This window comes from Podarcis erhardii (assembly GCF_964252035.2).
Source record: "Podarcis erhardii genome assembly, chromosome: 2".
Classification (NCBI taxonomy): Eukaryota; Metazoa; Chordata; class Lepidosauria; order Squamata; family Lacertidae; genus Podarcis; species Podarcis erhardii.
Window position 1 is genome coordinate 8,068,152 of NC_138498.1, and position 12,596 is coordinate 8,080,747.

The 12,596-nt window shown below is 46.2% G+C and overlaps 1 protein-coding gene and 1 long non-coding RNA gene across 2 annotated transcripts in view; one reads left to right on the forward strand and one right to left on the reverse strand.

Annotated features, from left to right (window-relative positions):
- LOC309332473 overlaps positions 1 to 12,596 on the reverse strand; it is a 192,459-nt gene that overhangs the window by 123,466 nt on the left and 56,397 nt on the right. The gene's annotated exons all lie outside the window — the stretch shown is intronic.
- The window catches only part of CSRNP2 (cysteine and serine rich nuclear protein 2), a 37,474-nt gene continuing 24,883 nt past the window's right edge, over positions 6 to 12,596 (forward strand). Inside the window, exon 1 of the mRNA XM_081844680.1 lies at positions 6 to 204. The gene's annotated coding sequence lies outside the window, so the exon portion shown is untranslated. The remainder of the gene's footprint in view (positions 205 to 12,596) is intronic.

Sequence of the window (12,596 nt, forward strand, 5' to 3'; positions counted from 1 at the left end):
CTGCCAGAGCCGCCGCCGCCCCCCCCACCGCCGCCGCCGCCCCCACCGGCTTCCCTCTCCCTCCCCTCCCGAAGCACGGCGCCGCTGCTTGACTCCCGTCCCCCCCGGACCCTGGGGGAGCTTCGCCCTGCAGCCCCGGCCTGTGCGGAGGGAGGGGAGGAGGGACCGGCGGGAGGGAGGAGGAGGAGGAGGAGCCCCCACCCGGTGAGTGAGGGAGGGGCCGGGGGGGCACGGGGGGGGGCAGAGAAAGGAGGCTGAAGGGACCAGAGGGATGTCCGAAGCCTCTTCATCCTCCCTTCATATATATATAGATATAGAGCATCCCAGACCATAATGATCTCTATGCTGTATGTAGATACCTGCATATCTATATATCTCTATCTATCTATATATCTGGTTTGAAGGCAGTAGATTTCACTCATTTCTTGAGGGGAGCTCCCTCAGCCTTATGCTCCCTACTTAGATTATTTCTGCAGTTCCTTAATTATAATTATAGCATCCCAGGACCATAATTATTCTGTATATCTATATCTATCTATCTATCTATCTATCTATATCTGGTTTGAAGGCAGTAGATTTCACTCATTTCTTGAGGGGAGCTCCCTCAGCCTTATGCTCCCTACTTAGATTATTTCTGCAGTTCCTTAATTATAATTATAGCATCCCAGGACCATAATTATTCTGTATATCTATATCTATCTATCTATCTATATCTGGTTTGAAGGCAGTAGATTTCACTCATTTCTTGAGGGGAGCTCCCTCAGCCTTATGCTCCCTACTTAGATTATTTCTGCAGTTCCTTAATTATAATTATAGCATCCCAGGACCATAATTATTCTGTATATCTATATCTATCTATCTATCTATCTATCTATCTATCTATATCTGGTTTGAAGGCAGTAGATTTCACTCATTTCTTGAGGGGAGCTCCCTCAGCCTTATGCTCCCTACTTAGATTATTTCTGCAGTTCCTTAATTATAATTATAGCATCCCAGGACCACAATTATACTTTATGTAGATATCTATATCTGGTTTGAAAGCAATGGATTTTACTCACTTCTTCAGGGGAGGGGAGGCCCCTCAGCCTTATTCTCCCTACTTAGATTATTTTGTAGTTGCTTGAGATTTCAGAAAGGGGGGGGTGAGAACCCCTTTATATCATCCCCCCTTCCTTATCATCTCCTTCCCCATCCCTTTTCAGTCCCTCCCTGAGGCTAAAGGCTACTTCATGAAGAAGTGATTATTGTCTTTTAACTCTTTTTTTTACATTGCAGGGCTGGGGGGTGGACTTCCACTTTTGGGGGGATGCAGGGCTTACCTACCCAGCTGGGTTGAACTTGGCCCTGCTCCTGAACCTTGCATGCTCTCCCCCCCCCCCAATGATGCAGCAGGTTGCTCCTTTCCCTCTATCTTGCCCCTCCCTCCCCGCCATAATCACATCTTAAAAGATGCCTCTTAATGCATGTGAGACAAAGAGAGAGAGCTGTTGTGTCTATTATCCTGAGCTGCATTAATATTATCTTTGAAATTGCTAAAGAATTCAACTTATTTCAAGTTTACCTCAATAGCCCCCCCTCTCCTCCTCCCACACAGGTGTCTTACCTCTAGTTGCTGCTTTGGTAGATGTTCATCTATCTCAAGAAGAACTCGGCAACTATCTCTTGGTACAGCAGCAATGCTAATGCACACCCAAGCTGGGCTGATTGAAAAGGGCAGGTTCTTCTGAAAAGAAGTATTTTGTTCTTCCTTATGGCATTGAGACCTTTTGTGGTGTAGAGTAAGGACTTAATCTAAGGTACTGTACCATTGGTTTGAGGTGGGGCTTGCGGATATGTGACTAGAGCAGTGTTTCCCAACCTTGGGCCTCCAGCTGTTTTTGAACTACAACTCCCATCATCCCTGACTAGCAAGACCAGTGGCAAGGGATGATGGGAATTGTAGTCCAAAAACAGCTGGAGGCCCAAGGTTGGGAAACACTGGACTAGAGAATCTTTGGGGCCTTCATGTGATGCTTCTTAGAGAGATTAGCTTCATGGCTATTCAATCAAAGATGGATATATATGCTGTTCTTGGTTTTGTGGCCTAGAACGGGGAAGTGTTATATGGGCTTACTGGATGAGATAATAATATGACATTCATGGAGGACTCTTTCTGCTTCATTGATGGAGTTCAGAGTGATGTTTCGGACATGTCAGGCAGTGATATTTTATTCTTGAGATTACATTAGAAATGGTTTGTCAGAGTCAAGGTGGGCTCATATGCTTTTAGAGGTTTAATATTAAGAACAGTATAATGGAAGTTTGGCCTTGAAGATCAAGTGTTTTAACGTCAGTTGAATCCCAGGCAATTCCTGAATACAATGTGTATTATTTTTCTTCCCAGCATTTGAAGGCTCTTGTAAGCCTTTTCTTTAGAAGGTTCTGGAAAGTCTCTCTCTTTCCCCGCCTTAGATCGTCCACCTCCCCATGACCAAGCTATGGGGTCAGATGTGAGATACCCTATTAGTTATTTTTAGCAAGAGTGAAGGTCATGAGAAATGGAATGGCATTGTCTTACTGAGTTGCTGGCACTTCCTGAGTTGAGATGTTTCCTCCCCCTCTTTCAATGTGATACATTAAAGGTCAGCTGCCCCCTTTCACTGGAACGCTGCACTGGATAGATTCTTCTGTGTGTATTTTGATGAGGTTTGTATTTTGATGAAATCTTCCTTTTGGAAATGGAGCTGGGGGTGTGAGGAAAATCTCAATATCTTGAAGAGTCATTTTGTTAAGCCTGGAAAACACAGCGGCCTCTTAACTCAGCTTGTCATTGAATGTGTTGGAGCCAAGTGCGTAAAGGTAGATTGAAATAGGCTCATGATTAAGGTTCCCCAAAGTTATTGGCAATACAAAACACAGCCCAGTCATCAGATGTTGCTTGAAAGCCAATGGTATATTCAACCAAAAGCATAGACTTCTGTACAGTACAGGGTTCCACAAAGTTTGAAAATTGCTCAGCCCTGTATGAAGTGATGGAGAACTTGAGGGAGTGGCAGTGGTGGTATTTCTCATACATGGCATGAAGTGAGAAAATTTCCCCCTCCTCGCCTCCCACAATATGAGTGTTCAGTTGTGGGTAGAGAACTCTGGGAGGGTTTTCCTGCCACGCTTGTGCATAAATACATTTGCCAGGGAACTGATTCCCTGATTGCCAGTGACAACCTAATAAGCCCTCTTGGCGTAATACAACCATCATCAACCTCGTTCCCTCCAGATATTGCGCTCCATCAACTGTAGCCAGCATAGCCAAGCCATTGGTCTGGGATGATGGGAAATGTTGTCCAACAGCATATGGAACCCACCAAGTTAGGAAAAGCTGGTATATAATAGCTCAAGCGTCTGCCTCCAAATCCTCATGTTGATGTCCTGAAAAAGTCAACCATATGTACTGCTGATTTTGAATTTGTAAAATACTGTACAGTCGTACCTCGGCTCCCGAATGCCGCAAATGCGGAAGTGAGTGTTCCGGTTTGCAAACGTTCTTTGGAAGCCAAACGTCCGATGGGGCTTCCACGGCTTCAGATTGACTGCAAGAGCTTCCTGCAGTCAATCCTAAGCCGCACCTTGGTTTCCAAATGTTTTGGAACTTGAACGGACTTCCGGAACTGATTCTGTTCAAATTCCAAGGTACCACTGTACTGTTTTCAAGTGGCTCTTCAAGATGTCGGGCTTATAGTAACAATAAGTGATTTTAATGCCATGTGTGTCTATACTCCTGCTTTTTATTTTATTTTTTTAAATAATATTTATTAAAGTTTTAAATGTTACAAAAAGAGAAAGAGATAACTCCAAGTTAAACCAAAACTTGACAACACATCACAATAATGAAAGAGAATAGAAAAAAAATAGAAGAAAAAAGAATTTTTTTTTTTATAAAAAACAGAAAAATAGAAACAATTAAAAAACACAACGAACCTTCCCATAACTTATCTTTCATTTGCTTGTTTCCTTGACCTCCTCGCACCTCCCTTTTTTGTATTCTAGTTCGGTTAGCTATTTCAGCAAATCCTTTCCATCTTTCCCAATTTTTATCCTATAATTTATCTTAATATAATGTAACTTTACCTTTCCTCCTTTCATCCATTAACAATCTATTTTTACTTAATCCTTTATAATATTTCTGCTAAAGCCACATAACTTCATTCCAGCCTCCTTCTAACATTCCTTAATTTTACAATGTTTCTGTAGATAAACTTTAAATTTCTTCCAATCTTCTTCCACCGACTCTTCTCCCTGGTCTCGGATTCTGCCAGTCATTTCCGCCAGTTCCATATAGTCCATCACCTTCATCTGCCATTCTTCCCTATACTCCTGCTTTTTAGAGTTGGACACTTGCCTATTCTGTGTATTTGCCCAGTGTAACCTGCATGGTGATATAGAGTTCACAAGAGGATACATGAGAATGATTATGTGATAGTTTGGAAGGTGGTGTTAGGCCCAGTAAAACGGTCCTAGAGTAGATGAGGGAACAGCTTGCCTTGGAGTTGAATCAAAGACGTGTCTTCTTTGCCTCAGAACAAGTGATGTCATAATGACTTTTCAAGAAGGTTATCTTTCAGAGTCTGATGTATGAAAAGTCTGAATTATGGTGAGAACATAGAAGAGGCCACAAAGAAACATAACTGAGGCAGAATTCTTCTGTAATTGTTTAGGATGGTGCATTTCACACTTGCTAAAAACAAAGCTCTCATCTAGCATATCTGCACTTGAGAGCAAATTCAAACATAGTATTCTTACCCCAGTGATATGAAATAAAGAAGCCACTTTTTTACATGGATGAGCAGTAATCTGCTCCTGATTTATTCGACAGCATGTTCCATTGCTGCCAAATGAATGGTCTGAGTTGTCTGTCATCCTCAGTTACAGAACAGGCTGATTCTGACTAGTTCAAGAAGTGCAAACAGTGTTGGAAACAAAGATATATAAGTTAATTGCCAAATGGCATCATAATCCTAAATTATGGTCACCACAATTTGGCCTATGTGCCATTTTCCCTCCCTGAAACATTATTACTATTATTATTATTAATTTCATGTCTATGTCATTTTATATTATAAAGGGGGGAAATCTCAAAGCTGTTTATAACACATTAAAACATTAAATAAAACAAGCCAGAATAAAACAAATTCAAGCTTCAAGGAAAATATAGCAGATCCTTATCTAAGTGACATTTTGCTTTCCCCATATTTATTTAGCTACTTAATTTATATAGTTGCACCATAGCAGAAGCACTCTTAAGAAGACAGTGTGGTGTAGTGGTTAGAGGGTCAGACTAGGACCTGGGAGATCAGGGTTCAAATCCCCACTCAGTCATGAAGCTGACTGGGTGACCTTGGGCCAGTCACAGCCTCTTAATCATAGGATCGTAGAGTTGGAAGAGACCCCCAAGGGCCATTGAGTCCAACCCCCTGCCAAGCAGGAAGCTCCATCAGAGCACTCCTGACATATGGTTGTCAAGCCTCTGCTTAAAGACCTCCAAAGAAGGAGACTCGACCACACTCCTTGGCAGCAAATTCCACTGTCGAACAGCTCTTACTGTCAGGAAGTTCTTCCTAATGTTTAGGTGGAATCTTCTTTCTTGTAGTTTGGAACCATTGCTCCGTGTCCGCTTCTCTGGAGCAGCAGAAAACAACCTTCCTCCCTCCTCTATGTGACATCCTTCTATATATTTGAACATGGCTATCATATCACCCCTTAACCTCCTCTTCTCCAGGCTAAACATGCCCAGCTCCTTTAGCCGTTCCTCATAAGGCATCGTTTCCAGGCCTTTGACCATTTTGGTTGCCTTCCTCTGGACACGTTCCAGTTTGTCAGTGTCCTTCTTGAACTGTGGTGCCCAGAACTGGACACAGTACTCCACGTGAGGTCTGACCAGAGCAGAATACAGTGGCACTATTACTTCCCTTGATCTAGATGCTATACTCCTATTGATGCAGCCCATCTACCTCACAGGGTCATTGTAGGGATTGATTGATTGATTGATTGATTGAGGGAGGTGAACCATGTCATCCTTGGAGGAAAAGATGGGATATAATGCAATAAATAAGCTCTTCTGCTGACCTGCTTATGAAAGCTGGAGGAGCCAGCCAGATGGAGATGTCAGTTGCCACTCTGCCATCCATAAATCTCCACATGGTCGCAGTTGGATCTGCGCCAGTCGCAAAATGTGCCTGGCACCTGGGGAATTTTAAACTCTGAAAAAGGACTAAAGACAAGTTAACCCTATTAAAAATATGTCTGACCTTTGAACCCCTCTGAAATAGAGGAGAAGCATCAGGCCAACAGACATGATGCAATTAAAAATAAATATTGAGGGAAAAATTGTAGATGGGTTAACCAGAAAAATCTCTCTAAATGCAATATAGTTATCAATAAAATTATTACTAATGGAACACAAAATCAAGATTCATTCCTGCCTTTCTTCCAAAGCTCTCAAGAAAGGGTGTGTATGGTTCTCCCTTCTCTCTCTCTCTCTCTCTCTTTTTTTTTTTTCAATCACAGCTCCCTTAGGTTAGGCTGAGAGAGAGCAGCTGGCCCATGTTTTACCTGGGGTTTGAACTCTGTGCTCCCATGCCCTTGTCCAACTGGTTTCCTAAGCAGTGCACGCTTAAACTAGTTGCAATAAGACTGTGGTCGTGATTGTCCTCTGATCTCAGTTGTAGGTTCAGCTCACAAACGTTATTTAACCTATGTGATTAACCTATTCTCTGGAGTATGGTGACAGGGCGATCCGATGTTGTCGCTTAGAAGCTGTGTCTTGTTATCTGAATGACTTAATTGGTTTATAGTGCAGCAAAACACATTGACTGGGCTCAGGCAAATGGGCTGAGAGGTAAGTGAGCCTTGTTGCATGCAGTCTCCAGTTAACAGTAACGTCCTCTTGAAGCATGGTTACCACCTTTGGAACAAACCCATGGTTTGATGTTGCTTTTAAATCCTGGAAGAGGGAGGAGAGTAGGTGCTATCTCAGCATAAGGCTATCTCAGCTTCTTAAACCTGCATGACCACCTGAACCTAGCTGTGTAGGGTCACACTTGCAGTTGCTTATCATTTTTGCTACTCCCTCCTCCTAGTTTATTTCTTTGGAAATTTGTAGATATGTGCAGAGCATGTTATTTATTGCTCTTTTTCCCCTATTCAAAGTGCGGCGACATCCCCTCTTGTGACATTCTTGGAAGTTGGTTCCAAATCCTAGCGTACACATTTGAAAAAGGAGCTCTTTGTTTGGCAGAGCCCTTGGTGCCTTGACAAGAGCTTGTGTGGTCCACTGGGTGTGTGTTCAGTGTTGGTACTGGGTCTGGCCAAAAGCTTATTTTGGATTCCACCCATAGACAACAGGATAGCTCTGTGCTCAAAGCAACCTGACCAGACCTGTCCCTCAAAAATAATGGCTTGTTCAATTTATTCTGTAGGGTATCTGTGTTCCGGTCAGTATTTAATTGCCTTGTACGGAGCACGATCCACACTACTGACCCTACAGTAGTTTGCAATGGGAACATTATAGTGGTGTTGCTTTGGGATATTCCCCATCTTTGTTTGTTTTTCTGGCAGGAGAGCAGTAAGTATGGGGTACTTGCAGAGCCTCTACGTTCCTTGGCATCTTCGGATGACATCACTCAATACTAGTGCAGTTTGCTTCTCTCTGCAGTGATGGTGCCATGTCATTCTGGGCACCATCACGCCTGCTGTATATGTGGTAACTTTGTGAAATTGGACACTCAGGGAATTCTTGATGAGGTTATTCTATTGCAGAGGTTATTCTATTGCAGAAGGGTATGAGATCACAAACAGTCTGATTCTCCACCCCACCCCCTGCCGCCGACAAGAAAAATGCAATTTAAGAAAGAAGATATGTACACTCCCTTATTTCTGAGGCTCACGCCAGCTTTCTTTGATAATTGACGGTTCTTAATTTTTCAAAAAAAGATGTGTCTTTGATTTACTTCTGTAGAGTCCCAAAATAGCATGAGCTTTTTGCAGCAATACAGAGGGAGTTTGTGCTAGTGGGAGCCCCAGGCCTGCAGATGGGGCCATGTTGTCGTCCCTGGCTGCTCCCCTCGCTCATGGGCTTTTTGGTGTGAGGAAGGGGGCAAAGGCTCCCTGCCGTCAGTGTTGGCTCACCTATTGCAGTTGACTGGCTAAAGCTGGGCTTCCCGGGGTTCATGTGAGCACCACAGGGCACTCGGATGCCCCACTTTGGCACCCACCTCTGGCCCCTCCCTTTACACTTCATTGGGCAAGTCTAGAATGAATCATGCAGAGACACAGTGGGCAGCCTCCCTTGTGGATGAGGGCCTTCGGTTCCCACTAGTTTTTGATTTACAGTGGATGCTCGGGTTGCGAACGTGATCCGTGCGGGGTGCATGTCCGCAACCCGCAGCGGCACGTCTGTGCACGCATGGGTTGCTATTCGGCGCTTCTGCACAAAGCGCAATTTACCGTGTCTGCGCATGCGCGACCGCCGAAACCCGGAAATAACCCGTTCCGGTACTTCCGGGTTTCGGCGGTCCGCAACCCAAAAAAACAAAACCTGAAGCGTCTGTAACCTGAGATATGACTGGCATCCAATCTTACAAATTTGGGCAAGAACCATGTATTTGGAGCCTTATTTTTGTAAATTGTCATCTCATGAGCGTAGCCAGGATTTATGGTGGGGTGGGGTGCAGAACCTCAGTTAAGTACAGTGGTGCCTCGCAAGACGAAATTAATTCGTTCCGCAAGTTTTTTTGTCTTGCGAGTTTTTCGTCTTGCGAAGCACGGTTTCCCATAGGAATGCATTGAAAATCAATCAATGCGTTCCTAAGGAAACCGCCTTCAGTCCAGGTCCGGGGACAGTCTGTCCCCCGACCTATTCTGAAGGCTGGGGGGGGGGACAAGGGCTTTTCTTCCCACCCCCAGCATTTTAAAAAAACCCTGGGACAGCAGAGGACTTCTCCGCTGTCCCGGGGTTTTTTAAAATGCTGGCGGGCGGCAGCGCTGCCGCCCACCAGCATTTTAAGATTCTCCGCTGTCCCGGGGCGATTTCAAAGCCCCCGGGAAGGTAGGCGGGGGGGGAGCAAAGACTTTCGCCCCCCGCCAGCCTTCAGAAGAGGTCCAGGACCTCTTCTGAAGGCCGGTGGGGGGCGAAAGTCTTTGCTCCCCCCCCCCGCCGCCTGCCTTCAAAAGCCGTCTGGGAAAGCGGAGAAAGCGCTGCGTTTCTCCGCTCTCCCGGGAAGGCAGGCAGGGGGGAGCAAAGACTTTTGCCCCCCGCCGGCCTTCAGAAGAGGTCCTGGACCTCTTCTGAAGGCCGGTGGGGGGCGAAAGTCTTTGCTCCCCCCCGCCGCCTGCCTTCAAAAGCCGTCCGGGATAGCGGGAAGCGCTTCCCTGCTATCCCGGACCGCTTTTAAAATGCTGGCGGTGGGGAGCAAAGCCTTTCGGCCCCCGCCGGCCTTCCTGGACCTCTTCTGAAGGCCGGAGGGGGGGGAAAGGCTTTGCTCCCCACCGCCAGCATTTTAAAGAGGTCCCCGGAGATTTCCCTATGGGCTTTCTTCTTGCGAAGCAAGCCCATAGGGAAATTCGTCTTGCGAAGCGCCTCAAAAAACGGAAAACCCTTTCGTCTTGCGGGTTTTTCGTCTTGCGAGGCATTCGTCTTGCGGGGCACCACTGTATTTTGAATTGATTTACTTGATTTAGAGGGGGCAGCTCCGCCCCGCCCCCACTCGTGTCATCTCTTGGTGGGGTGTTTCCTTTTTTTAATTCCATCTCTCTTGTCTCTCTCTGCCTCCCTTTAGTAGAGAGAGTCCCAATAGGTGAGCCTTGTATCCCTTTGTCTGTCAGTCTGCTGTGACAGTTTACTATGAGATAGTAGGTAGCACCATGATTTCAGTACGTTCCAATGTCAGCATTTGCTGGAATTGCTCTTCCAGTGAAATTAAGGTCATGGCAGGAAGCTTGCACTTTCCTGTCTCTGTTTCAGGTTGCCTTCAAACTCTGGAAGACAATACAGCATTGCATTACATGGAGAACGGCCTGTGTGCGAGCACTCTGTGTCGGCTTTGTTCACAAATGCTTCCTTCTAAAAGGAGCTTCCTTTTAAAAACCGAATACTGGTATTAGGAAAAGAAATTGCAATATGCCAATCACAAGACTATATCTAGAGAGTCTCCTGTCTTATATCCCGAGCTTAGAAGGAGGATTTTAGACCGAGAGTTATTTTAAAATGGAGATCATCTTATCTTGACAAAATGACTTTTAAAATACGTCTCGGAGTTTGCAGAATGATAATCACTGTGATGGAAGCCTTGACATTGCCAACTACAGCTCATGAAACCTTCCTTAAAGGGAAGGGAAGGAGGAAACAATCAACCCCTTACCCATAATAATAAAAAAGTGTTTTTAAAGGTTGGTGGAGATATACACGGGACTTGCCTCTTGTGTGTTAGACAGACTTCCCCCTTCCCCTTCTCAGTTTCACAGTTAACTATCTTCAGATTTGCTTCTGCATGTGTGTGTGTGTGTGTGTGTGTGTGTGTGTGTGTTTGCGTGTTTGCTAACAGTACTTGGGGCCAAACCATGATTGGAAGCAGGTTTGCATAGTGCTTTTAACCATAGTTCCAAAACTGTGAAAGGGAGGGGAGCACTGGCGGTGTGGGTGAACCTGAGCAGGGCTGCTGCTTTTTCTTTCCATCATAGCTTAGAGGCTGGACAGAGTTGCATCTGTGCCAGGCCCCAATAGGTGACAAGCCCTGACAATCCAGTTCTGAACTGGGACCAATTCAGCCAGCTATGGAAGGAAGGCTTTGAATATGTTGCAGCCTTGTGATTTTGGGGTGTGCTTTCTGGAAGACCCACACCTTTTCATTTTGCCTTCTTTGCTTTTGTAGTCTGGCATTACACATCAGGCTGGTTATTAAAGCTTGTATTTCTGGGAAGCTAAGCAGTGACGATTTCGCAGATGTTCTAAGATGGGCCCTGGGAATGGGAGAGAACTGATAAGAAAATGGAGAAAATAGCAAGATGTTGCCAGGAACACTTGCAACTGGAATGAGTTTCCTCTGGGGATGAAGGTTTGAAACCTGAATTGCAACCAATTACTAAGGGGGATTGTTGAGTGCTTCCTGCAGGCATAGGAAACTTCTTCATACTGAGTCAGACCCTTGATCCAGCTAGCGCAGTATTGTCTACCCTCGCACGCAATGGCTCTCCAGGGCTACAGCACCAGGTCCTCTTCCTAGCCCTACCTTGAGATGCCAAGGATCAAGGGATCTTCTGCATAGAAAGCAGATGCTCTACCATGAATATAGGTGATTGGGAAGACTAGCAATTATTTTGAATCCAGCCTAAAATGCTGCCAAACCCTGTAGTTCGCATGCTGAAAGTGCTGAGGCTACATTGGTTTCCTCTGGCTGGATGCTTGGGCAGTCGAGAAGACATACAGTGGTGCCTCGCAAGACGAAATTAATTCGTTTCGCAAGTTTTTTGTCTTGCGAAGCACGGTTTCCCATAGGAATGCATTGAAAATCAATCAATGCGTTCCTATGGAAACCGCCTTCAGACCAGCTCCAGGGACAGTCTGTCCCCCGACCTCTTCTGAAGGCTGGGGGGGGGGGGAACAAGGGCTTTTCTTCCCACCCCCAGCCTTCAGAAGGCTTTTCTGAAGGCTGGCGGTGGTAAGAAAAGCCCTTCTCCCCACCTCCCGCCCCGCAAGCTCCGGGGACAGGAGGGCTTTGCTGCCGACCCCCAGCATTTTAAAAGCCCCCGAGACAGCGGAGACTTCTCCGCTGTCCCGGGGCGATCTTAAAATGCTGGCGGGCGGCAGCGAAGCCTTCGCTGCTGACCTCCAGCATTTTAAAAGCCCCCGGGACAGCGGAGGTCTTCTGAAGGCCGGCGGTGGGCGAAAGTCTTTGCTTCCCCCCCCCCTGCCTTCAAAAGCCGTCCGGGATAGCGGAGAAACGCGCAGGGCTTCTCCGCTATCCCGGGAAGGCAGGCGGGGGGGAGCAAAGACTTTTGGCCCCCCGCCGGCCTTCAGAAGAGGTCCAGGACCTCTTCTGAAGGCCGGAGGGGGGCGAAAGGCTTTGCTCCCCACCGCCAGCATTTTAAAAGCGGTCCGGGATAGCTGGAAAGCGCAGCGCACTTCCCTGCTATCCCGGACCGCTTTTAAAATGCTGGCGGTGGGGAGCAAAGCCTTTCGGCCCCCGCCGGCCTTCCTGGACCTCTTCTGAAGGCCGGAGGCAGGCGAAAGGCTTTGCTCCCCACCGCCAGCATTTTAAAGAGGTCCCCGGAGATTTCCCTATGGGCTTTCTTCTTGCGAAGCAAGCCCATAGGGAAATTCGTCTTGCGGAACGACTCAAAAACGGAAAACTCTTTCGTCTTGTGAGTTTTTCGTTTTGCGAGGCGTTCGTCTTGCAAGGCACCACTGTATTGGCGATTGGTTTGATATTGGCTCTGGCAATGTGTAGTCTCTGCAAATTGGCACTTTCCGTTATGGGATGCTTTCCCATTCTTCCGCCATAGTACTGAAACCAGCATCTGATGAAACTGCTAAGCAGACACATGTTTCAACAAGGCAGAGGGGATGT